The sequence below is a fragment of the Ursus americanus genome, chromosome 2, assembly GCF_024610735.1.
Source record: "Ursus americanus isolate L20-20 chromosome 2, mUrsAme1.1.p, whole genome shotgun sequence".
In the NCBI taxonomy this organism is placed as follows: domain Eukaryota; kingdom Metazoa; phylum Chordata; class Mammalia; order Carnivora; family Ursidae; genus Ursus; species Ursus americanus.
The window spans coordinates 98,266,764-98,293,657 of NC_142128.1; the positions used below are offsets into that span (position 1 = coordinate 98,266,764).

A 26,894-nucleotide genomic window follows, 5' to 3' on the forward strand; every position below is an offset into this window, starting at 1 on the left:
ATTAATTTTATTACTTTTTTTGCACTTTGGACTATAACTAGGAAGATACAGTTGGAAAGGGGAGTGAAGGTGCGGGATTTTGAAGCAACTTCTCTCGTTCCTCTTCAAAGGGTTATTTCCTTCAGGTTTTGAGTAAAAAACAAAATGAAGTATTTCAGTGGAGGCCAGCTCCAAAGAGAACTGACTTAAAAAGACATTTTCTCTGATAATTGCATCTTAAGATATAAAAGCACTTATGGATGTAGACTCCATAGTAGTCAAATAACAGAATTTTTCAGTGTATGGGATCAAATTTGAGATGACTAGATATGAGGCATAGAGTATCTGCTTCAACTTTACAGTGTGATTATTTCTGAACCAGACCCGGGAGCCATTTCGCTCCTGCTCAGAACAGAGTAACCTGGAGTGTTTAGTTTCATTCTTAGGAGCCTTGCTGGTACTCGAACATCTGTTGAGTAGGGTTCTCTCTGGAACCCTTAGGGCTGGACAAGAGCATCTCTGCACAGGTCTGTATGCTGGGTTTAAATTTAAATTGAGAAATTTCTGCATTTCTGCATTTCCAAGCAAAAGGAGTTCAGAAAATCTTGAAAGAGGCCTTCAGGGCAAAGAAGTAAATGTGAATGTTTCTTTTGAGTGACCTCTAACTGCTTTTTTTAAAAAAATGATGCGATTAAATGAACATTAATCTTTGAATGATCATTTTTCTATAGTTTGATCATAATGTAGAACAGTTTTGTATTTGCAGACCCCAGCATTTCACATTACGTGGTATCCTGTTTCATAGTCCTAGAGTTGATAAATATTGGTAATCTGCAGTAGCATGTGATTTTCAGGGAAATAGGCCGGGCATTAATGCCCCTAAGGAGCCAGAGGAGGGGCTTTGTTGACTATTAGCGTTTGTTCCTGGGCCGCCAGTACACCCTCGCCGGTACACAGACTCTTCTTTCCCCTGCTCTGCTGTGTCCTCCGTTAGGTAATGGTGCTTTCTCATCTCACAGGTGCCACGTGCCTTAGAATCACCCATTTCTCTCTCTTTTGTACCTTAACCTCTCCCCCCCCCCAGTGAAATCTCCCATTTCCCTCATAACTGATAGCTGATCCATAATTATTTGGTTATGTTAATTCAGAGGAAGCGTGGATGACTGATAGACCTACTCCTAAGATACATTATTTAAATTGGATATGTATTTTAAAGTGAAATTCGTAAAACCAAACAAAAGCCTGTTAGTCCAAAGTGTTAGTATGTGGTTTAATACATAGAGATTGCTTGTTTACTTCGTCTCTTCAGACTTCCTTTTTTTGGACTCCCGGTTTCCAAGAGAACATATTTCTTCCCTAGAGGAGTTGAGAAGAGGAGAAAGGATAATGGGGAGAGACAGGACCTTTCTCCACTTGACAAATCGGTATAGCTGCTTTTTGACTTTCTTCCTTCTTTAGGTCCTTCCTCTGTAATCTCACTACATTCATTTTGTTTTTTGTTTTTTTTGTTTGTTTGTTTAAATACTCTTCTTATAAAATATAACTCACTTCTTAATTGCAGGTTCCTGTCTTCCACCTTGCCAAAAGGTAAATGCTACTAATTTATGGTATCAAGTTACAGGTTCTCCCGTGAAGCTTATGATTTCACTTTGTCTTTTTAGAACAGTAATAATAAATTCTGTTGACATGATGAATTTTTTCCACCAAAGAGTACAAGTCACCACTAAATGTGTTCCTCCTGTTGAAAATGTCTCTAATAACACTGGCTTCTATTTATTGATCATATACTATATGCCTGGCACTGTACTGGGCATTTAATACACATTGGATTCAGCCCTTGCAGCAGCCTTATTTAAGGTAGATATTTATATTTCTTTTCTAGGTGAGGAAACCAAAGTTTGGAGAGACTAAGTAATTTGTCTAAATTTATAACACTTACAAATGGTGGAGCTAATTCTAAAGCCTGTCTGCTTTTGATTGTACACTGTTTTCCTCTATGTTTCAAAAGAGCCTTAAATTTGGCGCCTACCCTCAGGTACTTTCTGGAGAGTGTGAGCAGCATGTTGATTCTAGAATTCTTTTTAACATCCACACACTTCACAGTAGTGTTTGTGATCCATTTGTTGTACTTTAAACGTCTGTGAAATGCAATCAGGGTGTTAAGGATAAATGTTTCTTTCAAGGATGGAACCATAATGTAGTAAACGCTTACAAAATGTTTGCTGCACGGATAAAAACAGTGACACAAAGAGAGGTGGCAGTTAATGTAGAGGGCTGTTCACAGAATTTCTTTTGGAATGTGAAGCAGGAACTTTCTCAAATTACAGCGGGCTGCAGGGCAGGGCTGGAATCCAAGCTTTGACGAGCATCGCCCAAACTCTTTTTTGTTGTTCTGCTTTAAAACTACAAGTTATTGCCAGCTGAAAAGGATAATGGGGGGTAATGATGGAATGCATTTCCATTTGCTGCAAAGAGAATTTTAGACACTTTCATTCTTTTAAAACCAAGATAAAAAGCTGCTTTGAAACGAAGAGTAAATTAGTGGCTACCGAGTAAGTGGTTATTAGATTCCTGCTCAAGGAGTTGGCTCTGGGGATATTGATGGTGATAGCTGCCAGTTCACAGTGCAGTCTCAAATAGTTTCTGCCCCGGGGAGTGGTGTAAGAATCCATTCTTTCTTAAGAGTCTTTTCTTTTCGTCCCCGAGTTGTAGGTTTTGGATGTAGGTGTTACTTTCCCTGAGACTGCTTAGGTTTTCTTAGGCTGTCAGGGTCAAATGCAAACCACACTTTTAGAATTATCTGCTGTGGGTGCTCGCCCCACGGAACTCAGCTGTTGTGATTGGCCTCCTGTCGCTGATGCCGTCCCCCAGCTGCTCAGGCTGTGAGGTGGGCATATTGAATGGCTGTGGCCACAGAATAGTTGGTGGTTCTTGATTCTTTTTGACTTTATTATGGTTTTATATGGTTGCCTCTCAAGACCACAGCAGCATATATTATAGAAAAATTTCATTAGTCTCTTAATACTGTAACCTGATTATTAGTAATCAGATCTCTGGGCTCAAGTGAGCAGGTTAGTGGCCACTGTTATGCCTTAATAATTTTTAATTATTTAATTTGTGGCTCTTTGGCATTGGATCTGGTTATTGTGTTTGCCGAATGCTGTATAGTGGGCGTTAGGATTATCTACTATCAGGGAATAACTGAAATATATTTAACCACTGCTTAAGGTGCTTTTTGACACTTCTGGTAGTGTGGTATTATAAAATAGTATTAGAAATAGGATAATAATTCCATAGCTAACTCACAATTATTAAATATTTACCGTGTGTCGATTATTGTGCTAAGGGCTTTTACTCTGTCATATCGAATTTAATCCTTACTGCAGTCCTATCAAGGGCTGTCTTGCCAGCCTCACAGATAGAGACTGACCTGTGTGGAAGCTAAATAGCTTGCCTGTGTTATACCGTCATCAGGGCTGGGATCTGAATCCAGGCATCCTGACCTCAGGGCCACAGCCCTTAACTACTCCGCTGGACAGCAAGCCCTGATGCCTTCTGTTTTATACACCGTCAGCTCTGTTTATGCTTTCTACTCCTGGAAGTCCACAACGCCCTCTCAGAGTCTGTGTATACATACAGGCTTTTCCATTTCTAGTCAAATAGAACTTTTCATCTTTAATTTTAGTGGCTGCCAGTTGGTTTCTTTCAAAACAGTTTTAGCTTTTAGCATTTTTATTCCAGGTAAGAGGACTGTGTCACCTTGTTGACTGTTTGACACGTTGTTTTAAGGTTGGGGGTTGTACTGGAACAAAAAGTTAAGGCATTCATACTGTATTTGGGATTATATTGTAGTTTGGGGGGCAGATTTGTCATTTGAAGTTTCTTAGGTATGGAAATTAATTTCTGTTCTCTAAAATGTACAGATGGGGAAGCTCTGGAAGCCTCCTGTGTAGAAGAGAAAAAATCCACTCAGAATTTAAAAAATCGGCCAGGAACAGTTTAAAGCAGGGATGGGGTGAGGGCACAGATAATCCATATGTGGCTTGTTGAACTAAGGGTTTTTAACATTATTTTCTCCTTAGAGTCAACCTTTGTAACACTATTATTGGGAAACACTTGACACTAAGCTTTTACTGAACGTTCTGATTTTTGGAGCATAGTCTCTAAATTCACAAAATAATCTATATACAAGATATTTATATTATAAATAATATAAGATATTTATACAACAAGAGCATGAGCTGGGGGGAGGGACAGAGGGAGAATTAGACTCCCCACTGAGCAGGGAGCCCCCTGTGGGGCTCGATCCCAGGACCCTGAGATCATGACCTGAGCTGAAGGCAGCCGCTTATCCAACTGAACCACCCAGGCACCCAAGATCAATCTCTTCCTGATACGAACTATTTTTATTAGTATTATATGTTCTGGGACTTGATCTTTTTTTTTTTTTTTTTTAAAGATTTTAGTTATTTGCGAGAGAAAGAGAGAGAGAGAGAGACAGCGTGCGCACAAGCACGGGGAGCAGTAGGCAGAGGGAGAAGCAGGCTCCCCACTGAGCAAGGAGCCCAATCCAGGACTCACTCCCAGGACCCTAGGATCACGACCTGAGCCGAAGGCCAACGCTTAACTGACTGAGCTACCCAGGCCTCCCTGGACTTGATCTTTTAACCCCAGGAATAACACAGTGTTTAGATTTACCCATACGCATTTATCTTTTTTTTCCTTCCTTCTGACCATTCTTTCGCATATATTGACAAGAAGATGAATTGTTTTTAACTTATCTCCCCTTTATTATTAATTAATTAATTAATCAATCAATTTATTTATTTATTTATTTATTTAAAAAATATTTTATTTATTTATTTGACAGAGAGACAGCCAGCAAGAGGGGGAATACAAGCAGGGGGAGTGGGAGAGGAAGAAGCTGGCTCCCAGCGGAGGAGCCTGATGCGAGGCTCGATCCCAGGGACCTGGGATCATGCCTCGAGCCAAAGGCAGACGCTTAACGACTGAGCCACCCAGGTGCCCCTTATCTCCCCTTGAAAGCTTTCTGTGGGAGAGGCTGTGCTCTGGCTTTGCGTCTTGCATAGGCCCCCCAGTTTTGCCTCCTGTTATCCTGTTTCCTATAGCTTCTCTCCCCACTTCAAGTTCTAGCCACCAGGACTGTGCACATGCCCCTAGGACATGCTGGTTTCAGAACTAACTCATCTCTAGATTTGTGCTTTCTTACCATTTCTGCCTTAGAACATTTCTCATGCTTTATAGCTAGCTCAGCCATACTTTTAAAAATAATTTGAAAGTATATAATATAGCATTTTTAGGGGCTCTCCAGCCATCAGGTTTACATTGCCAAAGAAATCCACATTGTTGTGCTTGATTGAGTGTTTTGCATTGAACCTGGGGGTGGGGGGAGGACTTACATACCCATTCTTACTAACTGGCAAAACTCTTTCATTGAGAGTCATAAGAAATAACTTGTTTCAGCCAGCCAGGTGCCCCAGAAATAACTTGTTTGAAAGAGAATGATGGGGTTGAGGACATGCTACCCCAAAATATGGCACTTTGGCGTGTTGAATATTTTAAGCTGAAGGAATTTGAGAAATGGCAGGTGTAGGAAGGACTTTTTCTAACCTTCCCCTGAAGCAGGTCATAAGATCCGCACATGAGAGGTGCCCTTCCTAAACCCAGAGGAAGGGATCATCCTTATCTCTGAGGATGGAGTGATGTCAAGAGGAATTTGAGTGAATAGTCCTTGCTAAGTTTCCCCATTTTACCACTTTATCTCATCACATTTTTCCATGACTCTATTCCTTGTCATACCTAGTATAAAAACATGTCTTTGGTCTTAATTTCCTTTTGAAGGCTCCTCTGTCATATAAAATTTATGTTAAATAAATTAGTATGCTTTTCTCTTGTTACTCTGTCTTCTGTTACAGACACCCAGCCAAAATTTAGAAGGGGAGAGAGAAAAGATATTTTCCGCCCCTGCAGTTTCTGGTGACCATGAGGGCATGGCTGGGGCACCACACTCACTCCGGAGTCTGCGGATGGGATCTTGGGAAAATTGATAAAAGTCCAGGAATGGTAAGACTTCTTGCCACAGTCAGCTCCCCTAGATCTCTATCTGTAGTACCCAGTCTATACTAAAGACAGCAGGGGAAACATTTGTCTTTATCCCTTCCTTTCCAAATTCAGATTAGCAGGAGAAAAAACAGTTGTAAAAATCAGATCTTTGAATTGTGACTCTCATGAATTTGGTTTTGGGTAACCAATTCATTACGGATCCTTTCCTTCCCAGGGACAGCTGTTGTTCTGCCCCATCTCCTGTCTGTCTCCTCATGTGTCCTGAAAGCTTGGCTTGGCTTTAGCCCTGCCAGGGCATGCAGGTTTTTGGACTTGTGTGTGTAGTCGGCCAGCTGCAGGTTGGGGTTTCCAGGGATGTGGCACCCCATTTGTGGCTAATGTTCTACCCACTATTGCCACCTCTCAAGGGTGTTGTCTTAGTCTTTCTTTTGGCTGTCTTTGGGGGTGACTCTGGATCTTGAGAGGCCTGTATCTTCTGTAACCTCTTTGCGAAAGCCTGGTTGTGTCCGTATTTGAGCCATAAAAGGCTCATCAGTTTAGAGTCACTTGAAAAAGGTCTACCTTTGGTTAAAAATAAGGGAGGGGGGTGGAATTCAGTATTGCCAGGAATATTTATTGTTTGTTCTGAAACCTGATGAGATATTTTAAAGGATTTTCTTTTTTTTTTTTTTTAAGAGAGAGAGCATAGGCAGGGAGAGGGAGAGAGAAGCGTAAGCAGGCTCCACACTCAGTGCAGAGCTTGATCTCATGACCCTGAGATCATGAACTGAGCCAAAATTAAGAGTCAGACGTTTAACCAACTGTGCCACCCAGGTGCCCCTGGGAAAAGTTTTTAAATATTTGCAAGACAACAACTTATTCCCATTGTCCACTTCATATAGCATAGTGTGGTCATCAGGATTGGAAAATTAAAATCAATAGTATTACCAAAGCTGGAGGGGAGACGATAACTCCAGGACAGAGAGAATATGATGTGATTGGTGTATCTTGTAGTCTAGATGACTCCAATTTAGTTTAAGAAGATTATTATCTTTGTCAAGGATACAAATGTAACCCAAGTAAATTTAAAGAATAAGTGACCCTTTCAAAATTTGAAATTATCTTTTGTTCAGTGAAGCTGCTTCCGATGACTGATATGTGCCTTTTGAGTTACTGTCTACAATTTAATAGAACATGGTGTCCTGCACTCTCAGAAATTTATAAAAGGGCATAATATAAATTTAGTCTAAAAAGAAATACTGAAACCCAGGTCATTATGTCTGTGAAGTCTTCTCTAATCTCGTTCTGCGATAATCTCTTCTGAATCACTACAGAGCTTACACTCAACAAGTACAGCATGTGGGATCATAGAAGAGAGGGATGAGAATTTATGGCTGTTTATAAATTCTAGCCAGCATCAGATATAGGTGTGTACACATCATGGGCATTTGGCATATATTATTTAAATAAATTTAAGAATACCTTTTTTGTCCAAAAATAAACTTACTGCCCCCAAAATAACAGCCACGTATTTCACACATCATTGCCTGATTCATAATTTCACATGTGTATGTGTATATACATATAAGCACCAAACTGAGTAATAGTTAAAATGGAGAGGTAGCTCTTATCAGATAATAATGCCGACATTCAATGTTAAAACAACCCAGTTTTTGAGAAAATCATCTGAGAAGCATTTCACATTAGTGCAATCGAAGGCCAACATATTAAAGGTAAATAATATGTATACATATCCTGCAGAAGAAAAAAGGACCCGCAAACAATTTATAGAGGAAACATATGTTGAGAACCTTGCAGGAATATAAATCCAGAAGATTGTCAGTTCCATGTGCCGCCATAACAACCTTTGTGGGTTCTTCGCAAACTTAGACGCTGTTCTTTAGAGATTAGGCTCCTTCCCCATTACCCCTAAAATCAGAGGACAAAGAGCAGAGCTTACAATCTCAGATGTTGACTTGTCCTCTATAAAAGATAGCTACAAAATGCCATACACACTATTGGGTAATGGCCTGTTAGCCTTAGCACAGAGCTAACTCTGCTGGTGGCAGGGACCATTCGGAGAAGACACCTAGACAGTACTGTAGAAATCTGTGCGTTGAGACTCACTTTAAAGAACGTGAAGGAAGGGGAGAAAGGTTTTCAATGTACATACTCAATGTATGTACAATCTTCATTGCAGTGGCCTGGCCCCCAGAATAAAAAAATAAAACCTGCTTGCAAAGAGTCCTTTGAAGCAGCTGATTGATTTCATGGTCAAGTTCCATAGTTTGTGAGACTTGAAGGTATGATAAACACCAAATCACGTGACCCACTTGAGGAAAAGGCACGGAAAAATCTGTCTGGAGTTGATACTGACTGTGCAGATGAATGTACTTAGTCATTACTCAGCATCACCACTTAAAAGCAAGCAACTGTTTCCCTTCAAATGCTCATCTTTTCTCTTAGCACAAACTGAAAACCACTGCCAACAACATTGAATTAACACTGCCTGCTACAGAAATAATAACTTGATAAAACGTTAACCATAACCCGTTAAAAATATATGGGTTAAGCGTCTTTCTCATTAAAATTGTATTTAACAGTGTTTAGTGAGCCAAGGAAAACACATATCTTATGTAGGTAACCATATTATAAGATTATATGAAATAAAGAAGAATATAGGAAACACTGCTCTAAAATTATTTTCTACTTCTAGATGCCCTCCTAATATTTTTGCTAAATAAGGAGAATAGGTGAAAAATAGAACAGACACCATTTTTGATAATGCATGATTTTTTTCACTTAAAAACATGAATTTAAACAGATACAAGGAAAATTCATCTAATTTCTTTTAATAAAAAAAACTTTTTTTTTTAAAGATTTTTTTTATTTGTGAGAGAGAGAGAGCGCACAAGCAAGGGGAACATCAGGCAGAGGGAGAAGCAGGCTCCCTGATGAGCAGGGTGCCCGATGTGGGACTTGATCCCAGGACCCTGGGATCGTGACCTGAGCTGAAGGCAGATGCTTAACCGACTGAGCCACCCAGGTGTGCCCCCCAAAAACTGTTCTTGAGCCTAAAATATGAAGAGAACTGATGAGGTACAGTTATCATCTCTTTGAAGATTACTGAGGCCCTTGAAGAAGGTAAATTCTCAAAACTTGGCAGAATTCCAATACAAATAAGTTTTGACATGTTCATGGTAATTTCGGCCTTAATATTATAAATATTCTTAGAGTATTTGCTCCTATCTGAGCTTTGCACATGGCAATCGATGCTCAGATTAAGTAATTCTTGGCTCCTGTTCATCTCAGAATAAGATTCAATATAAAGCAATACTTAATACCCCATTAAAAGATCTGTTTTCAGACTTTTCTCTTTCTCCCTCAAGAGGACAGCCAGTATAAGCCTCCAGAAAGGGGAGTATTCAAAAGTTTTTTTTTTTTGGAAGTCATCTGGTGCTTTATTATAGGGAAGAAGAAAATCAATTTCCCTTCTACCTTTCTAAGTTCTCTATAACAAAAGACAAATTAATGACAAATTTATGTAATACAAATTTTATGTGATACAAGAGGCTTCAGAAGGAAATGAAGACCAAAGAAATGGTTAAAACCTGATTTTCATCCTAGGTTTCATCAACAGTGTAGAGAAAATGAAAAATACAATAAGACAAAAAGGAGTATGAGCTGAAAGTGGTAAACAGAGGAAAAGAGAGTCTTCTTGGTGTCCCTCCATCTATAGAGAGAAGTATGCTCCTTCAGATCCTGCAAGGGTACCTCTCATTTGAGGGTCTTACAACCTACTTCAGGGGAAGTTCAAATAGGCCTTCCTGCATGTGCTATTTCTTAAATTCCTTCAGTTTATAATAGTCACATGCTAAGGTGCCGTATTCTGGGGTAGCATGTCCTGAACCCTGTCATTCCCCCATGTGAAACTTTCCCAAGAAGTCTCATAGTCCAAACCCCGAGTTGGTAGACTGTCCCACAACCCACCGAACCAGTCTCAGTCCTGGGAAGAGGTAATCCTGTCAAATAGTTGTGTCTCATTTCAGGAAGGTGGTAGTATAGGTGGGAGTAGGTACCCACCTACGTTAGGTCTCTCTATGGTATGAGCAGTCAGGCATTGAAGAAGGGACATTTTTCGAGAGACAAAAGAAAAACAAAGATTAATGTTTAGAACAAACTTTTTTTTTTTTAAAGATTTTATTTATTTATGTGACAGAGAGACAGCCAGCGAGAGAGGGAACACAAGCAGGGGGAGTGGGAGAGGAAGAAGCAGGCTCCCAGCGGAAGAGCCTGATGTGGGACTCGATCCCGGATCGCCAGGATCACGCCCTGAGCCGAAGGCAGACGCTTTAACGACTGCGCTACCCAGGCGCCCCTAGAACAAACTTTAAACTCTGTTTTTGAGTCCAGAAGACAGTCAGTTAAGATTTCTAGGTGTTGGGTTCAAAGCATCTGAGAGATGGTGGAGTGAGGATAGGCAGTGACAATCTGACAGATTTTCCTGGTTTGCAGTTTGAATGTCTCTGTGGGGTCACCACGTGTTCCAGTGAACTTCCTGAGTGGCCCACATGGCTATAGGCAGGAAGGTTGCTCACACGTGGTCTGTTGTGGCGATTTCTCAGATGTTCAAATCAAGTCAGCTATCCTCAGCTTGCAGGGCTTCAAGAAGAGGATGGTATTGGTTCTCAGTGCTTCCAACGCAGAAGGGCGGGAGAAAAATTGGAAATGTTAATTTGGAGAATTACAGCCAGATATCGGAGGAAGCCAGACGAATTCAGGATCCAGTCCAATTTATAAGGTAGATAACAAAACCTTAAGCTCAACAAACAAGAGTAGAAATTAAGACCCCCAAGATGGATACAATTAGCTGCTGAAACATTATTTTTCTCTCTATAGTCACTCCCATGTCTATCAAAGATAAAGTTTGCAAAATAAGCCTGGTCTCATTAAGTTTGGCCTGATTATTTACACAAGTGCAGCAAGAACAGGGATTGACCAGATAGACTCAAATTTTTAAGTTTGCCTTCCTAGAACTTTTAAGGAGGACTCTCAAATTAGATTTAAATGCTTCTCATGGCTAGGAAGCCAAGCCAGGAACTTGTCACTAGATTTTGCCTTCAGTACCTATAGATTTGGCTGAATTCCTCTCTTCCTGAGATTCCCCAAATATTTTAAGTTTCCTGGGTCTCCTAGGAAGTGACATTTCTTACTCACCTATAAGGCTGGGAAACATGTGAGCCAATTACCAGGCCAGTTTTTTCCCAAGAGAATTTTATTAGCAGTGGCTTCATAAAGACCATTTTTGTTTCTTAAAACTGTCTGGTCATATCTAATTGTGTACATCATTCTCAAGTATGACAGTTGAGTCAAAGCCTTGGTAATAAAACCAGTGTTTTTGATTAGTTCTTATTACAAGGAAAACAGATTTTTATTGGACTTAGGCCAATAACTATATTGCCATGAAAACAAAAATAGTAAGAGGTTTTGAGCTCTGGAAGGACCAGGGAGAGAGAAAAACTAATTGTTTCAGCTCTTTTCACAAAAGTATACTTTACCAGGTTGCTGTAAATTAAAGACAGTTTAAGAGGAAACCCAGATATTAAAGAATGAGCAATGTTTCAAACAAAAAGTTGTTAAAAAATTTATAACCCTCCTCATCGGTTCATTCGTTCTCATGTAATTAATTCTTGTTCTGGTTGATCTTTGATGAGCAGTTTTATGACCCCATCAACTTCATTAGTTTGGAAAATTAGTCCACTGGCATGGTCTCAGAGTTACTCAAGTGATGGCATCTTTGGGCATTCTCTACCTGTAGCTGATTGCAAAAACACTTTCAGAGAAGGATCAGGAGTGAAAACAAGTCTTTTGTCTGTGAATGACAAAAGACTATAAAATGGCCATGGATAAAAATCTAGTGAGAGGTCATTCTAATGTAACTGACAAGGCACTTTATTTCAGTGACATACGATACTTTAACATAATAACCAGAATTATGACTGATAACATGATGCTGAACACATCGTGAACATCAAGAGTACTGACAAATTTCTATGCACTTCATACAGTTCTGAGATACTTACATTAATAGTATGTGTCCATACAAATACAATGGAAAGAAAGTTTATCATCACTTATTTGACAACACTTTGCATGCAGTTTATTTGAATAAACCTAATTAGTTTAACATCTCTCACAAAGTGAGAGACAAATCCTTTGAGATTTTCCAGGGACCCTCTTTAAAATATCAAAGTTAGTTTAGATCAAAAAGACTTTATTTTGAATTTGATATTGGAAAGCTTGTCAAAAATGTCAAAAAATTTGAATGCTTGATTAGATAGTATCATAGATGATTATAATACTTCATTATCTATTTAACCAAAGTGACAGAAATTTCTTAAAGGGAGACAGGAGGTAACATAGTTGTGAACAAACCCTCAGCTCTTTTAATACTGAGAAAGTTTGGTTTTAAGTAATCAAAGACCTGATAAAGACAACATGAAGCCCAGGAAATCATTCTGATAACACACAAAACTTAGGTTCCCCAGGAAGATTACTTAAAAGATAAAGAAAAATCTTTTTTCAATTTCTTAATAAAAGCAGACCAATAATCCAAGAAAATCTGTCATTCTAGTTTTACACCAGTATACTTCTGATATTAAGGTTCTTTTTTTTTTTTTTTTTTTACGATTTATTTATTTGAGAGGGGGAGAGAGAATGCGTGCATGCGGAGGGGCAGAGGGAGAGGGAGAAAGAGAATCTTAAGCAGGCTCCCTTCTGAGTGTGGAGCCTGATGTGGGGCCCAGTCTCACAACCCTGAAATCATGATCTGAGCCGAAATCAAGAGTCCTACGCTTAACTGACTGAGCCACCCAGGCACCCCCACCTTTTTTTTTTTTTCCAACTTACAAAAACACTATTTAATATTAGCAGCTTGAACACACAGTAAATAAATAAACACAAAATAAATAAAATATCTACTCAAGTTTTTGTCCTGCTCTTTTCCTTTTTCTCATTCCGGAACAGCCAATCATATCCTGTATTAGGACAAATTACTTTCAACAAAATCATATCATTCAAACTTTGTATACTTTTCCTTATCACAAACACATCTTATTTTCCTTGCATACTTTGTATACTTTTCTTCTTCTTCGATATTATTTCTAGTAGTTTCATTTACATAGTCGATAAGAATTTTTAATCTTTAGTAACCTTAATTTTCAGTGAAAACTAGGGAGCAGGCAACTATGAACTATCTGCCACGTACTAACCGTCTGTAGTGTATTAGTGAATTTATGAATACCCTACTTCACAACTTCTGGAGGTATACGCCTCCCCTAAGTACAGCTTTTCAGTGTGGCAAAGGACATGTTTGCTAACAGACCTAAATATCTTTTGTCTCTCTGTAAAATTTAAGAAGTAAAAAGTACATAAACTTTTGTTCAACAATTAATGTTTTATTACTTTATGTTATTTGGAAATGGTCAAGATAGTCTATGACTATCCATCATTTAACTTAGTATAGCTAAGTTTTTTCCAAAAAAATTTTGGAAACTCTTTTTAAGTAGACATATTATGAAACATAATGATTGTTTTTAAAAAGCTCATTTGTAAACTTTTATCCCACTTACATTAATTCACTTATTCTTAACGGTTATCCCTGAATTGCTCATGAAAATTTTGTGAGACATTAAGATTAGCCATCATTTTAAATTGTTTTTCATGTGGACAAATCAAGCAAGTATGAAAAATACTTGATTCTCCCCTCTTCTTCTTCTTTTGTTACTGTTTTCCTTGACATACACCAAGCAATTTATTTTTATTGCCATTCCACTGTTGTATCAAGCTAGCTGCTTCAGGATTATAGGAAACATGGTAAGAACTGTGAATTCCAAGAACACGGGTCCATTGTTGCGTTTCTTTTGTGCTGAAGTGAGTTCCTTGATCAGAAGCAATGCTGTGTGAAAGACCATGATGGTGGATGAGGTATTTTATAAGTCCACAGATGGTAGTTTTGGCAGAAGCATTGTGTTTAAGGAAGGCAGATCAATATCCAGGATGTTTATTCCAGTAAGGACACAATGCTGCTCTTCCATGATGGAAGAGGCCATGTGTGATCTGCCTGCCACCAGGTAGCTGACTGGTCATCCTGGGGAATGGTGCCATATTAGGGGCTCAGTTTTGTTCTCTGCTGCTGGCAAGATTGGACGTTCAGTGATGGCCGTAGCCAGGTCAGCCTTGGTGAGTGGAAGTGCACGTTGCTGAGCCCGTGCATAGCCTCCATCCCTGCCACTGTGACCACCTTGTTCACGAGCTGGCAGGGTGATATGGGGGTGGCTGGTGAAAGAGGCTAATTGATATCCACAGGATGGATCATCTTATCCACTTGATTGTTAAAATCCTCCTCGGCTGAAGTTACCCTTGGTGAGTATTCACATGGAACACAGAGATCTTTTGCCTATTTAGAGAGGTCTGTCCACATTCGTCTTTCCCGGATTTCTTTGTTCCCAGTTTTCTGAATATCTTTCTCCCATGTCCCTGACCGTCCAGCCAAACCATTGGCTACAGCCCGTGAATCGTTACAATGAACAGTGGCTGGCCATTTCTCCTTCCAGTCATAGTACACAGCCAGATGCACTGCCTAAAGTTCTGTCCACTGAGAGGACTTCCCTTCACCGCTATCCTTGAGGGCTGTCCCAGGGAGGAGGTGTAGTGCTGGAGCTGCGCCCGTTCTGGTGGTGTCCCCTGCTTGTCAGCCAGACCCACCTGGAAGCCAGTGCTGAGTCTCCATCTGTCAGCAAACCGTAGGGAAGTCCCGATGAAGCCGTGGGTGCAGGCTGGGACAGGGAAGGCAGCGTAGCAGGAGTCAGGGCCGCAGGCATTTGGGCCACGTCATTTGTCTCTTGTGCTTTCAGGCCTGCTTGGGCCTGACCACATCTGTACCACTTACGTTTGATAATGGAGTGTGGCTGTGCATGCCAGCTGGATGGCTTGGTGGGTCACATTACACTCCGTTCATGATGGGTAGCTCAGGTCTCATGGTAGTTTGGGGCCCATAGCCAAGCACTGAATTTGTTCTAAGGCCCAGTAACAGGCCAAGAGCGTGTCTTAAAAGGAGAGTAGTTGTCTGAGGGTGATGGCTGGGCCTTACTCCAAAATCCTGAAGGCCTGGGTGACAAACCTATAGGGGACTGCCAGACGCTCCCAACACATTCGCATCTGCCACTGACACTTCAGACGCCATGGGGATCCGCTGCATCACGTGACCCAAGGGGCACAGCCCCAGTCAAACTAGCAGCTTTTCAGGTCCCTGGGTAAATGGGCTGGAGTCACACACCCAAATGAGGAGTATGTTGCCTTCCAAATCCAAATCCAGGCGTTGTGCCTCTTTCTTTGGTTATAGGAGGGACCAGATACAACAACTTACCCTTCATCTCAGAGAGGAGAGGTGGTCAACATCCTCGACATGTCTTATCGGTAAGGCTAGGGTAGTTCCTACTTTACTTCAGTAGGGCCCAGTCAGCACAATGCCATCGGTGTACTGGACCGATGGAAGACCTTGTGCAATGGAAAGGCGATCCAGGTCTCTGGGAACTAAGTTATGCCTCACAGCTGAAGAGTGAGGACGTATTGCAGACCTTGGCAGCTGAAGGCAACCTGCAGGCCTTCTGGACAGGTTTGTAGAAAAGGGTATTTGCTAGATCAGTCGCTGCCTTCCAGGTGCCAGCAGGATGCATTAGCTTACACAGTGGGATGCAGTGGGATCACATCTAGCACAGCAGCTGTACTTGGAGTTCCCACTTGGTTAAACTTCGGATGGCCCATCATTCTCCAGGATCCATCAGTCTTCTGCACAGGTCCAGTAGGATTTTCATGGGAATGTGCTAGGCATCCCCACCCCCGCGGCTCTCAGCAACTTGATGGTAGCAGTAAGCTCTGCAGTCCCTGTAGGGATGTGGTATTGCTTCTGATTTACTGTTTTCCTAGGTTTGGACAGTTCTACTGCTTTCTGCTTGGCCTTTCCTCATTACACAGGTCAGGGAACCCACGTGCGGATTCTGCCAGCTGCTAAGTATGTGTATCCCAATTATGCATTTTGGCACTGGGGCAATAACTGCAGGATGGGTTTGGGGATCCACAGGACCCGTGTGAGACAGGTCTGAGCCAAAACTCCATCGATCACCTGACCTCTGTATAAACCCCTACTCTGACTGGAGGGCCACATGATGTTTTGGATTCCCCGGAGTCTGTCACTTCAGAGCCAGTGTTCATTAGTCCTTGAAAGGCCTGATTATTTCCATTTCCCCAGTGCACAGCCTATGAAAAGCCTACGTAGGTGCCTTTGGGGGGAATGCTGGGAGAACAATTACCTGTATTCATTTTCAGTAGTGTGCCAGGGTCCTTCCTCAAGGGGACGGGACCTCCCCTTCTTTCAAGGAGCTCTGGATCTGGGAGCAGGCAGCTGGGTAGCTCATTCGGTTCAGCCTCTGACTCTTAATACCTGCTCAGGTCTTGATCTCAGGGTCATGAGTTCAAGCCCCGTGTTGGGCTCCATGGTGGGCACGGAGCCTACTTTAAAAAAGCAGGGTGGGGCTCTAGCGCTGTAAACTGGCTCAAGTCTGGGAATTGACTGAGAGACCATGGCTCTGTTTGTATGTGTGAGTTAGACTTTTGTTCACTTGACCTAGATTTTTTCTGCTTCTATGGATCAGGTAGGAATTTAGTAGACTTCATATCTACATTGCTTCTGGCGGCACCATGGTTAACCAGCCAGTGCCATAGGTCTGTATGAGTCCCGCTATTCTGATGGCTGATTTGGCTGCTGTCCATTACAGTAACTACACCCACCTTGCCTTTGGCTGTTGACTGCCGTCACTTGGCAGCTGCCACCCTGGGATCCAATTACTCCCATTGCGTTCAGGTTTTCCAGTTGAATTGGTTGGAGTTCCCAGTTTAAGGTCTGGCTTACAGAGGAGAGCAATTAATGGAGCTCTTCAAGGATGTTGGGACCCCTCCCTCACAAATTTATTTCTCAAAGTATGGGTGAAAATTATGTCTTCTCGATCCTCCCCTGCTGAGTGAGCAGGTCCTAAATGACAATCCACTCTAACAGTGCAATCTCCCTGAGGCTTTGAATCCCTTCCTCTGCATTAAACCAAGGGAGCCTGGGCAGTTCCCGTCTGCTCACAGCACAGCATCTTTTGATCTACCTTTCAGCCAATCAACCAACGAACCAACCAATCATTAGAGCCTTTGCTAACTCCCTGAGCTGCAACATTAAATGCAGAACTTCTTCTTTGTGAGCCCATATCAGTAAATTCAGCTCGATCCAACTTGATCTGTCTTCTATTATCCACAGCCTTAACTATCCATTCCCATACATGTTCCTTGGATTTCTGCTTGTATAAATTAGAAAACCCAAGCAGTTCTTTTGAAATGTAGCACACTTCCTCATGAGTCACACTTTGTATCCCTAGTGGGACTTGAGTCTAGTTATAGGTCTAGAAACATAGAGGGGTGGGAGAGGTGAGTCCTGAGGACAGTCAGCATCATCTTGCATGACTGCTGCCACTGGGGAGATCATTACTGTTAAACCCCTCAGATGGAAGTGGACAGTCAGTACTACTGTGAGTGGAGAGCTTCTGGACCCAGAGGTGTTTGGTTAGAACCAATCTGGTTGTGCTATATTTAGCAAGAAATTTTTAAAAAGATTTTATTTGAGAGAGATTGAGAGAGCATGAGTGGGGGTGGGGGAAGAGGCAGGGAAAGGGGGAAGTGGGTTCCCTGCTCAGCTCGATCCCAGAGGGCTTGATCCCAGGGGCTCGATCCCAGGGCCCTGAAATCGTGACCTGAACTGAAGACAGACGCTTCACTGACTGAGCCACCCAGGGGCCCCTAGCAAGAAATTTTAAAATATGTATATTCCTTTTGTCCCTGAGCATGATTTAGTAGAAATAATATAGGATCTAGAGATAAAATATGCAGTTTAATCCTGGCTTAATTATTATTAGCTATGGGACCTTTGGCAGATAGCTCTGAATCTCAATTTCCTCATTTAAGAAGTAGGGACTAGAATACCTACCTGTGACAAAGACTGCTAACTATACCCCAGTAATCATTTTTTTTTTTTTCTTCTTTTGAGAGACAACTTCCCAGTCCCACCCCAGTATCAGCTAACCCATGACTCTCCAGGTCTAAGTGCATTCCCTAACAAGACGCACCTGAACGCGGCCCTGTGACTAAGTTTGGGACCCTAGAAAGGAAAGGAAAAGTTGTGGGCAACTTTTGGGTCCTCTTCTTAAAGACAGTTATTCGCCCTGGATGTCCTCATTTCCTGTTTCTCTTTGGCTGGGAAATGACAAGAATTGAAGCAGCAGCCTTGGATCCAGACACCAAGTGATGAAGACGACTCACTCACCTTTGACCTGTTATGTGAGAGAGAAATAAACTCTCTTACTCAAGCCCTTGTGTTTCTGTATTTCTTTGTTACAGCTGTTACAGCTTGTTGCATTTTGCCTGGTGGCCTAAACAGAACACTACCTTAAAGATTTGTGGGTGGCCTACTGAACATCAGAAGATATTTGTAAATCGTATTTCTGATATAAGGGGCTAAAATCCAAATATAAAAGTACTCATACAACTCAGTGGCAAAAAATATTATGATTAATGAATGGGCAGAGGATCTGTACAGACCTTTTTCCAGAGAAGACATACAGTTGGCCAACAGGTGCATGAAAAGCTGCTCAACATCACCAGTTATCAGGGAAATGCAAATCAAAGCCATAGTGAGATGTCACCTCACGCCTGTTAGAATGGCCATCATGAAAAAGACAAGAGATAACAAGTTGGTGAAGTTATGGAGAAAAGGGAACCTTCGTGCACTGTTAGTGGGAAGGTAAATTTTTTTCTATGCTTCTACACATGTTTTATTTTTTAATTTTTTTGGGGTGGGGGGAATGCAAATTTGTACAGCCACTGTGGAAAACAGTGTGGAGGTTCCTCAAGAAAATTGAAAATACAGCTACTGTATAATCCAGCAATTCTACTTCTGAGTATCTAAAGAAAATGAAAGCACTAATTCAAAAGGTATCTGTACCCTCATGTTCATTGCAGCATTATTTATACTAGCCAAGATGTGGAAGCAAACTAAGTGTCCATCGATGGATGAATAGATAAAACATGATAATATATATGTGTGTGTATAACATATAAATATGTAAATATAATACTCAGCCGTAGAAATCTTGCCATTTGCGACAACACTGATAGACGTTGAGGGCTTTATGCTAAGTGAAATAAGTCAAACATAAGAGGGTAAATATCATATGATCTCACATGTGGAATCTAAAAAATGAAAAACTGAGTTCGTGGATATAGGGAAGAGATTGGCGGTTGCCCGAGGCTGGGGTTGCAGGTGGGCAAAATGTGTGAAGGGAGTCAAAAGGTACAAATTTCCAGTTATAAAATAAGTAAGTTGTGGGGATGTTATGTACAGCATGGTGATTATAGTTAATGATACTGTATTGCATATTTGAAAGTGACACACTTTCACTTGAAACTTCTCATAAGAAAAAAGTTTGTAACTTATGGTATCAGATGGTAATTGGACTTAATTCTTGTGGTCATTTTGCAGTATGTACAAATATGAAATCTCATTGTGTTGTACACTTGACACTAGTATCAGGTGTACCTCAATAGAAAAATAGATGTGAAGACTAGAGATTATGAACTTCCTGGTTTGACATATGACACATAGGAAGTGCTCTGTTGGGTTAGCTATTCTTGTTAAATTGTTACTTTCTACCCCTTGTGGGTGGGCGCAATGCTAAGTGGAAAGGTCATGAAAATAGTTTCTATTATTAGTGGATTTAAGAATATTAAAAACAAGGATAATTTCAGTTAAAAAACGTATGTAAAATAGGTAATAAGAGCCTGTTACAAAACTTTTGTAGTGTTGTGCATAATAGTAACCAAAGACACACTTTATCTAGAATGAAACAATAAGACGTGCAAGAGGACCCATATGAGAAAAACTTATGATTTAATTTAGACATAAAAGAATGTAAAAATGTATGGAAAGATAATTCATGTTATTTAATATTATAAACGGTTCTTTCTCACAAAGGTTTACAGGTTTGATTACTGTTAAAAAGTCAAACAGTGCGGTCAAGCCTCTAAAGAGAGGTGTGGGTCAGTAGCCCCAGAGGCACCTGGTTTGAATTCTTTTCGTGGTTTCTTCTGGTATTTACCTCTGTATTTTTAAACATTATTTGTGATGCCATCTCTTCATTTGTCACTTATCTGTTGATTTTTTAGTGAGGCAGTTGAGTATTGACCTCTTTTATATCTCACTTGTCAGTTCTCTCCCTCTCCCCCTCAACATTGTTCCACCATAACAGGTACACGATTTTTGGTTGGCCAGTGATTTCATTATTATAATTCAGTATTATAATGGAGTCACAGAGTGATTGCAGTTATACTCACTTTTTCCCATAACTTGTTTTTCTTGGAGTTTATGGGACATTTTCTTGTATTATCTTTTTGATTATTTATTCTGCTCCCTTTTCTCTTTTCTAGAATTTCTAGAGTCTAGTATTGGATCTCCTGGATTTTGGTCTTCTAATTTTCTTTTTTCCTTCTTTCTGTCTTTCTAGTGTCTGGGACTTTTCCTCTACTTTATCTACCAGTCTTAGTATTATATATGTGTTTAAGTTTCTGCATTTTGGCATATGACACGTAGGAAGTGCTCTGTTGGGTTAGCTATTCTTATTAAATTGTTACTTTCTACCCCTTGTGGGTGGGCACAATGCTAAGTAGAAAGGTCGTGAAAGTAGTTTTAATTTTAAAATCCCCAAAGCTTTTTCTTTTTGTGTAAACATTCCTTTGGATACGCCCTGTTACTGTTTTGTGGACACACTTTCATCACATCTCTCTGAAGATGTTAATTTCAGTTTAAAAAAAGCCAATTTCTTTGTGTACTGTATTATTTCTTTGCCGTTTGTTTTTCTGCCTGATTTCTATCTTTCACGTAGAAAAATTCCTCACATGAGGAGAATATGAGAAGTCTTAGTGGAAGCTGTGTGCATGGGTTTCATTCCAGGGCTGTTCGTTGAAGACCAGATTTATTTTATTGACACGTCCCTGGCTCTTAATGCCGGTAGTCTTTTCTGATTTTCTTCCCAAAGAGAAATCCTGTCTCCTGCCCAGGGGTTGTAAGACTGGCCGCCAGGTTCTGGCAGTTGAGTAGGGGAGAGAGCCGGGGAAGTGGGGAGCTCACTGCTTGGTATATAAACTTGCCTCTGTCTTGTCTGCTTCCCTGCAGTGTCTCATCCTTGCACTCTGCGCCTGCAGCCTCTCAGTGTGGAGTTTGTCAGAGTCCGTTTCTTCCCCAGAGAGTAACTGCTTTCCTCCTCCTGGAGCGAGAGTTAGAGAATTGGAGAGAAAGTGTGACTGACACCCAGCTGTCTCATGCAGAGTTCTGTCCTCCTGATTCTAGCCCCAGCCACCACTGTGCCCACATTCCTGAACCTTATCTAGGATCCTTGGTTGTGAATTACCGTATCGTTGGCATCCTGTTTACTACACACAGTTAGGTTTCAATTTTCTCTGCTCTGCTACTCCAGAAACTACTCACCCCTCTGCTTTCCGGCTTCCAAAATTTGATTAACTTCCTTTGTCTATAATTGCTTCTAGTCTTTATGCTTAAGTGTTTCATACTTTTTAAAAAAATGCCTTTACAGCCATTTTAGTGGAGTTTTGGGAGTAAGTGGGAATAAATCTTTTAACTAGAAATCTTTCAATTTTTTAAAATAGTAAAGTTTAAACAAAATAGCATGAAAACAAAGACTGTTAAGATGAGGTAGTTTGGTGCTCAGTGGACTTCTCCAGAGGCAAACCTCATTCACAAATGTCCTGTTTTCCCTTTGGCTCCATCATCTTTACCCTTTTCTGTACAATTTGTGTTAGCATATGCAGGGCATCTGATTTGGGAATGTTCCTGTCTCCTAGGGAATTACAATCTTAGCATTCCTGAAAGTCTCCCATGTCAGGCATACCCTTGTTTTGCTTCCTCAGCCATTTCTGAAAGACAGCCTAATAGTTTTTAGCTCAAAACTTGTATTCAATCTAAATGGGTGGAAATTTTAGTGATAGATCAGCTAGAACTTTACCTTTTACCATGTGTATCAGACAGAATGCTTCTAGTTGCAAATAAAAGAAAACCTAACTAGCCAAATAAAACAGCAGGGATGTATTCTGTTTACCTAACTGGAAAGTTTGGAGATAGGTCAGTCTTAAGTGCTATTCGATCAAGACTCTTGTTCTCTTTGTCTGCAGTTCTCTCAGCTCTGCTCTGATCTACATGTTGACTTTGTGTTTAGGCTGGCTTCCTGCATGGTTACAAAATGGCTGCCCCAGCTCCAGGTCGAGAGAGGTTGTTTCCCAGAAGTTAGCAGAAAGCCTCTCCAGACCTCAGGGTGGGGTTGGGGGCAGGAATTAAACTGATTTAACTTGCATCTGGGTTTCACACCCCGTTTCTAGAATGAGGGTGGTTCTAGTCCCCCAAAACATACAGGTTATGTGAAGCAGGAATAACACTCAAAAAAACCAACGTAGGGGACATGGATGTTGGCAAGGTAACCACAGTATCCACCCACTACCTGTGCTTATTTTTAATGTCTCTGCTTTGATCACTAAGTACCATAATCATCATCATATTTTATATCATTATGCTTTTTATAAATTGTTCTTCCCTAATTCTTCAGATTCTGTTTTACCTATTAACAAACCATTATTGTCTTTTTCCTAGAAGCTTTTCCTTACAATTTGTTTCTCTAATCTGTACTTGAACCCACTGTGCTTTTTTTTTTTTTCAGTGCTTTTAAAGTTCTTTCTTTTTACCCCCAAAGTTCACCTGTCCTCTGGTATTTTCTTTTTTTTTTTTCCTCCTCAAAGTTTTATAGTGACTTGTTTTTAATAATTCTAAGCATACTTACTTTATAATTTCTATCTGTACTATTATTTGAAGTGTTTTGTTGTCTAATTGTTGTCTTTCGTTTCTGTTCTTTCCCTCATGGTAGATTATTTCTTCCTGTGCTTTGCAGCTTTGGGCCGAGAGCTCATCGTCAGTAAGGCTTTAATTGTTGGAATTCTGCAGGCCCAGAGTAGTTACACATTTGTTTCTGCTATGTATCCCATGGCTAGTGTTGGCCTGAGATCACTCTTTTTATAAATTTCTGAGCCTTGGATTTCTTGGATCATGCAGGTACTATAAATTTGAACTTCAGGTCTTTGTGAAGACTGGCATATAACTCAAATTCTCAGTGTAGCTTTTGGGGAATTTTTTTTTTTTATCCACTTAGAACCCAGGCCAAGGTATAGCTAAGTTACCTTGATGGGGAAATTGGTTTTATGAAGGCGTTTTATTCCAGTTCCCTGTCTCTCAGGGTTAAGTCCTCATTTCCAGCTACTTGATAGGTGTTAAAATTCGAGCTTCTTGGTTATTGAAACTGGTCAGTCTCTCCCCAGCAACCACAATCAGTTCATGCTGACTGCTCTGGTCTCCCACTCCTGCCTGGTTTTGGCCTCTCAGCGCTTAATTTCTTACTGTGTGTTTAAGGAATGTTTATTTTATTTCATCCAGCATTTTGGAATGTTTAAGTTTGTCTTAGGTCTGGTTCTCCTGGGAATAGAGATCTGAGGCAGAGATTTGCATGCAGGGTTTTTTTTAGACAATTCTTTTGGCAACAACACCTGTAGGGAAATGAGGGCTTGTGAATTGAGATTGGGCAGAGGGAGAAGCTAAGCACAGTGTGGTTGCCACCGATCCTGGAGTCAGCCCCTTGGGCAGCCCTGGACCCTGGGATTATCACATATCCAGGCACTGGGGCCAGGACTTTGTGCCTCAAGGAACCCAGCTCTCCAGCAGTGTTTCCAGTGGCCAGCCTGGCTTTACAAGGACAGCTAGCACTGAGCTTCTCAGCAATACGGGGAGCCTTCTTGCAGGGGCGATCCTCATTGATTTGGGAGATGCAGTGTCCCCTGGGCCCTGCTGGAGCATAGCTGGCCAGCGGCTTTTCCAGCCTGACCTGGTGCACGCTGTCAAGCATGCCCACTTCTCTGAGCCTTTCCTTCCCTTACTTCACCGTCTGTCACAGCAGTTCTGGCATTTCTCCTGCACCGTCTTCGTAGTGTCATAATGTCATTTCCAGGGTCCTTGTCCAGGTTACATCCTTTGTCATGGGAGAGCGCTCCCAGCTGGATGAGCTCTCCTTTACCCAACTTTAGGTCCCATCGTCTTGAGCCAGCATTTTCAGGGTACAGTCCTGCGCTTACTCTCTGGCTCTGCTGTGCACGTTGGCTGAGCCAGTCCTGCAGCTCCTGCGGCATATGGTTTTTCCCTCCTGAGCGGGTTCAGTGCTTCCCGAGCATTGGTCTTTGTGATTGGCTTGTAGGCAGGAGGAGAAGTACACATCGATCCTGGAGGACACAGGTTGTCTTGTAAGGTAGGAACCTCTGTGTCATCTTCAGCAAGGATCAGATGGTTCCTCCGAATCTGGGAATTCAGAATTTGCAGCATCCACATGTCCTCATCTTATGTCTTGGGGTTCCATTTCTTCCCAGTCAGAATCTGGACCTTGGTGCAGCTGACTTGAGGGGGCTGAAAATGCAATCAGGAGCTCAACTCATTTGTGTTTTGTCCTGGGCCTAAGCCTCCGTTTTTTGGTCGTCAGACAAGAGAAAGTGTGTTATATGCTGCCAGGGAGGTCCTTTGACTTTGCTACTTCACCTTCAGTTGGTGATTCATCACACTCAGCCTTTGCTATCTCTGCTCATGGCGTCAGCAGCACCCAGCAAGAGCCGTCTGGTTCCATATACCTTGTAATTACTGCTTTCCCCTCGCCTCTCAGGGCCCGAGATGCTTCTGCCCATGCATGCCCCTTCTGGTTTTCATCCCAGAGCATTACTGGGAAAGTTCTAGCAGTTGGACTACTGCACGCTGGGGCTGATAGTACCACATCTCCCCCTAGTGATGGAGGGCTTGGGGTGAGAGTGATTCCCGGAGCGAGATACGGCTGGGAGCCAACAGCAGCTAACGTTCCTGGCAGCTGTGGGATTGAGTCCTTAGGGGCAAGATCCAAGCCGTGGAACCCCGGCATCCACTACAGAAGGGTTTTAGGTATCCTGGTGTGCCGTATTGCCAGAAACAAAAGCTAGCCGAAGCATGTAGGACATAAATTCTTCCGTGGGCTCTTTTCTAATAGGTAACAGGTTTAGATACCATTTCTTGGAGTCATTCAATCCTCATTTTAGCCAGAAATTCCATTTTCAAGGAAGTGTATAAATCATCTTTTCACTGAAATGAAAGATGATTTTGAGATAAACCCAGGAATTATTGATTTATTACTTTATACACTTTTTGGTGATGGTGATATAATTTCCATTTTTAGGAAGTATCATAGGGTGTCATATTGCCAGCTCATTTAAAAAAACAAAACAAAACTTAAAGAGCCAAGTCCTGTAGCTTAAACTACTGACATTCATGAAAAACAAGTCAGAACACATGCTCAATGCTAATACATAACTCTAATTTTTGAAGTTTTATTGAGATATATTTTACATAGCAGAACAGTTCACACATTGTAAGTGTGCAGTTCAATGATTTTTAGTATATCTACAGATGGTTGTGCAACCATCACATCTACTAGTAGAAAAATGTGAATGCCCCTACAGGAAACTCCGTGTCCACAAGCAGTCCCTGCTCCTCACCCTTCTCTCCCCGCCTCAGCACCAGGCAACCCCTAATCTACTTTCTTTGTGGATTTGCCTATTCTGGACATCCCACAGAAGTGGAGTCATAGCAGTATGAGACCTTTTGTGACTGGTTCCTTTCATTCAAAGCTAATAAACTTTTATTCAACTTATATTAAGATTAGTAATAATTCTCTTTATTTTATAATAAGGGAGAGTCAAGACGTTGCAGAACAAAGCTGAGACTTAAAAAACCGTCTCCACTTGATGTCTCTAGGGCTCCCATCAGCTGGGGCTTGGTGAGGAGTTTCTGGTTATCAGTAGCAACTGTATTATATCACTGAGGTGGCTGTATTTCAGTAAGTTAGTGAATTAATTCATAATAGATGAAGTCATTTCAGTGACTTAGTTATTTAATTTATTCATCGATTCATTCATTCACTCATCTATTTGAATTCCCTTTGTGGAAGGATAGGAATGAGATATATATGTATCTCCCTCGCTCAGAAAGAACTGCATTCCAATAGGTGGTATTTTTTACTTTAAAAGAAATAGTTTTTTTTTTTTTAAAGAAATAGAACAGTGTAAGCCCATTTCTTCTGTTATCTGATTGTAAGAGAAGTAAAGTGCCTGTCATTATTGTAGTTACCTTAGTACCATTCATTGGCCACTTACAATGTGTTGGACATCTGCTAAGCATGTAACATGGATTATTCCTTATTATTCTAACAGACTTGTTAGGTAAGTGGTATTATCCCCATTACAGGGATGAGGAAAGTAGAACCCAGAGGTTGAGTAACATGTCATGACTACTGAGTGGCATTCAGATTCCTATCTGGGCTAGCTTCAGTATTCATGAAGTTCTAGATGGCTGTCCTGATTATTCTTTTATATTCTGTAAGATCAGTGCTAACCCCTACACTGGGAACAAAGCTTCATCAGCCATCTCTTTGTGAAAGCCAGTGGAACCATAGCTGCGTGCCCTACAGCTCAGCAGCAGTGTTTCTGCTCAATAGTGTGACTGACTGAAGAGTTAAGGGTTCACACTTGTGGCCACATAGTGGTCATGCCTGTCTTGTCTGTAAACTGACATTTGTTGGGTG

General features: G+C 41.1%; 1 protein-coding gene and 1 long non-coding RNA gene across 10 annotated transcripts in view; both read left to right on the top strand.

The window, feature by feature from the left end:
* DISP1 (dispatched RND transporter family member 1) overlaps positions 1–26,894 on the top strand; it is a 174,937-nt gene that overhangs the window by 12,590 nt on the left and 135,453 nt on the right. The window lies entirely within an intron of this gene.
* On the top strand, positions 4,423–26,366 carry LOC148110689 (uncharacterized). Its single transcript, XR_015723159.1, has 2 exons — positions 4,423–15,519; positions 16,030–26,366. It is a non-coding gene; the product is annotated as an uncharacterized LOC148110689 (long non-coding RNA).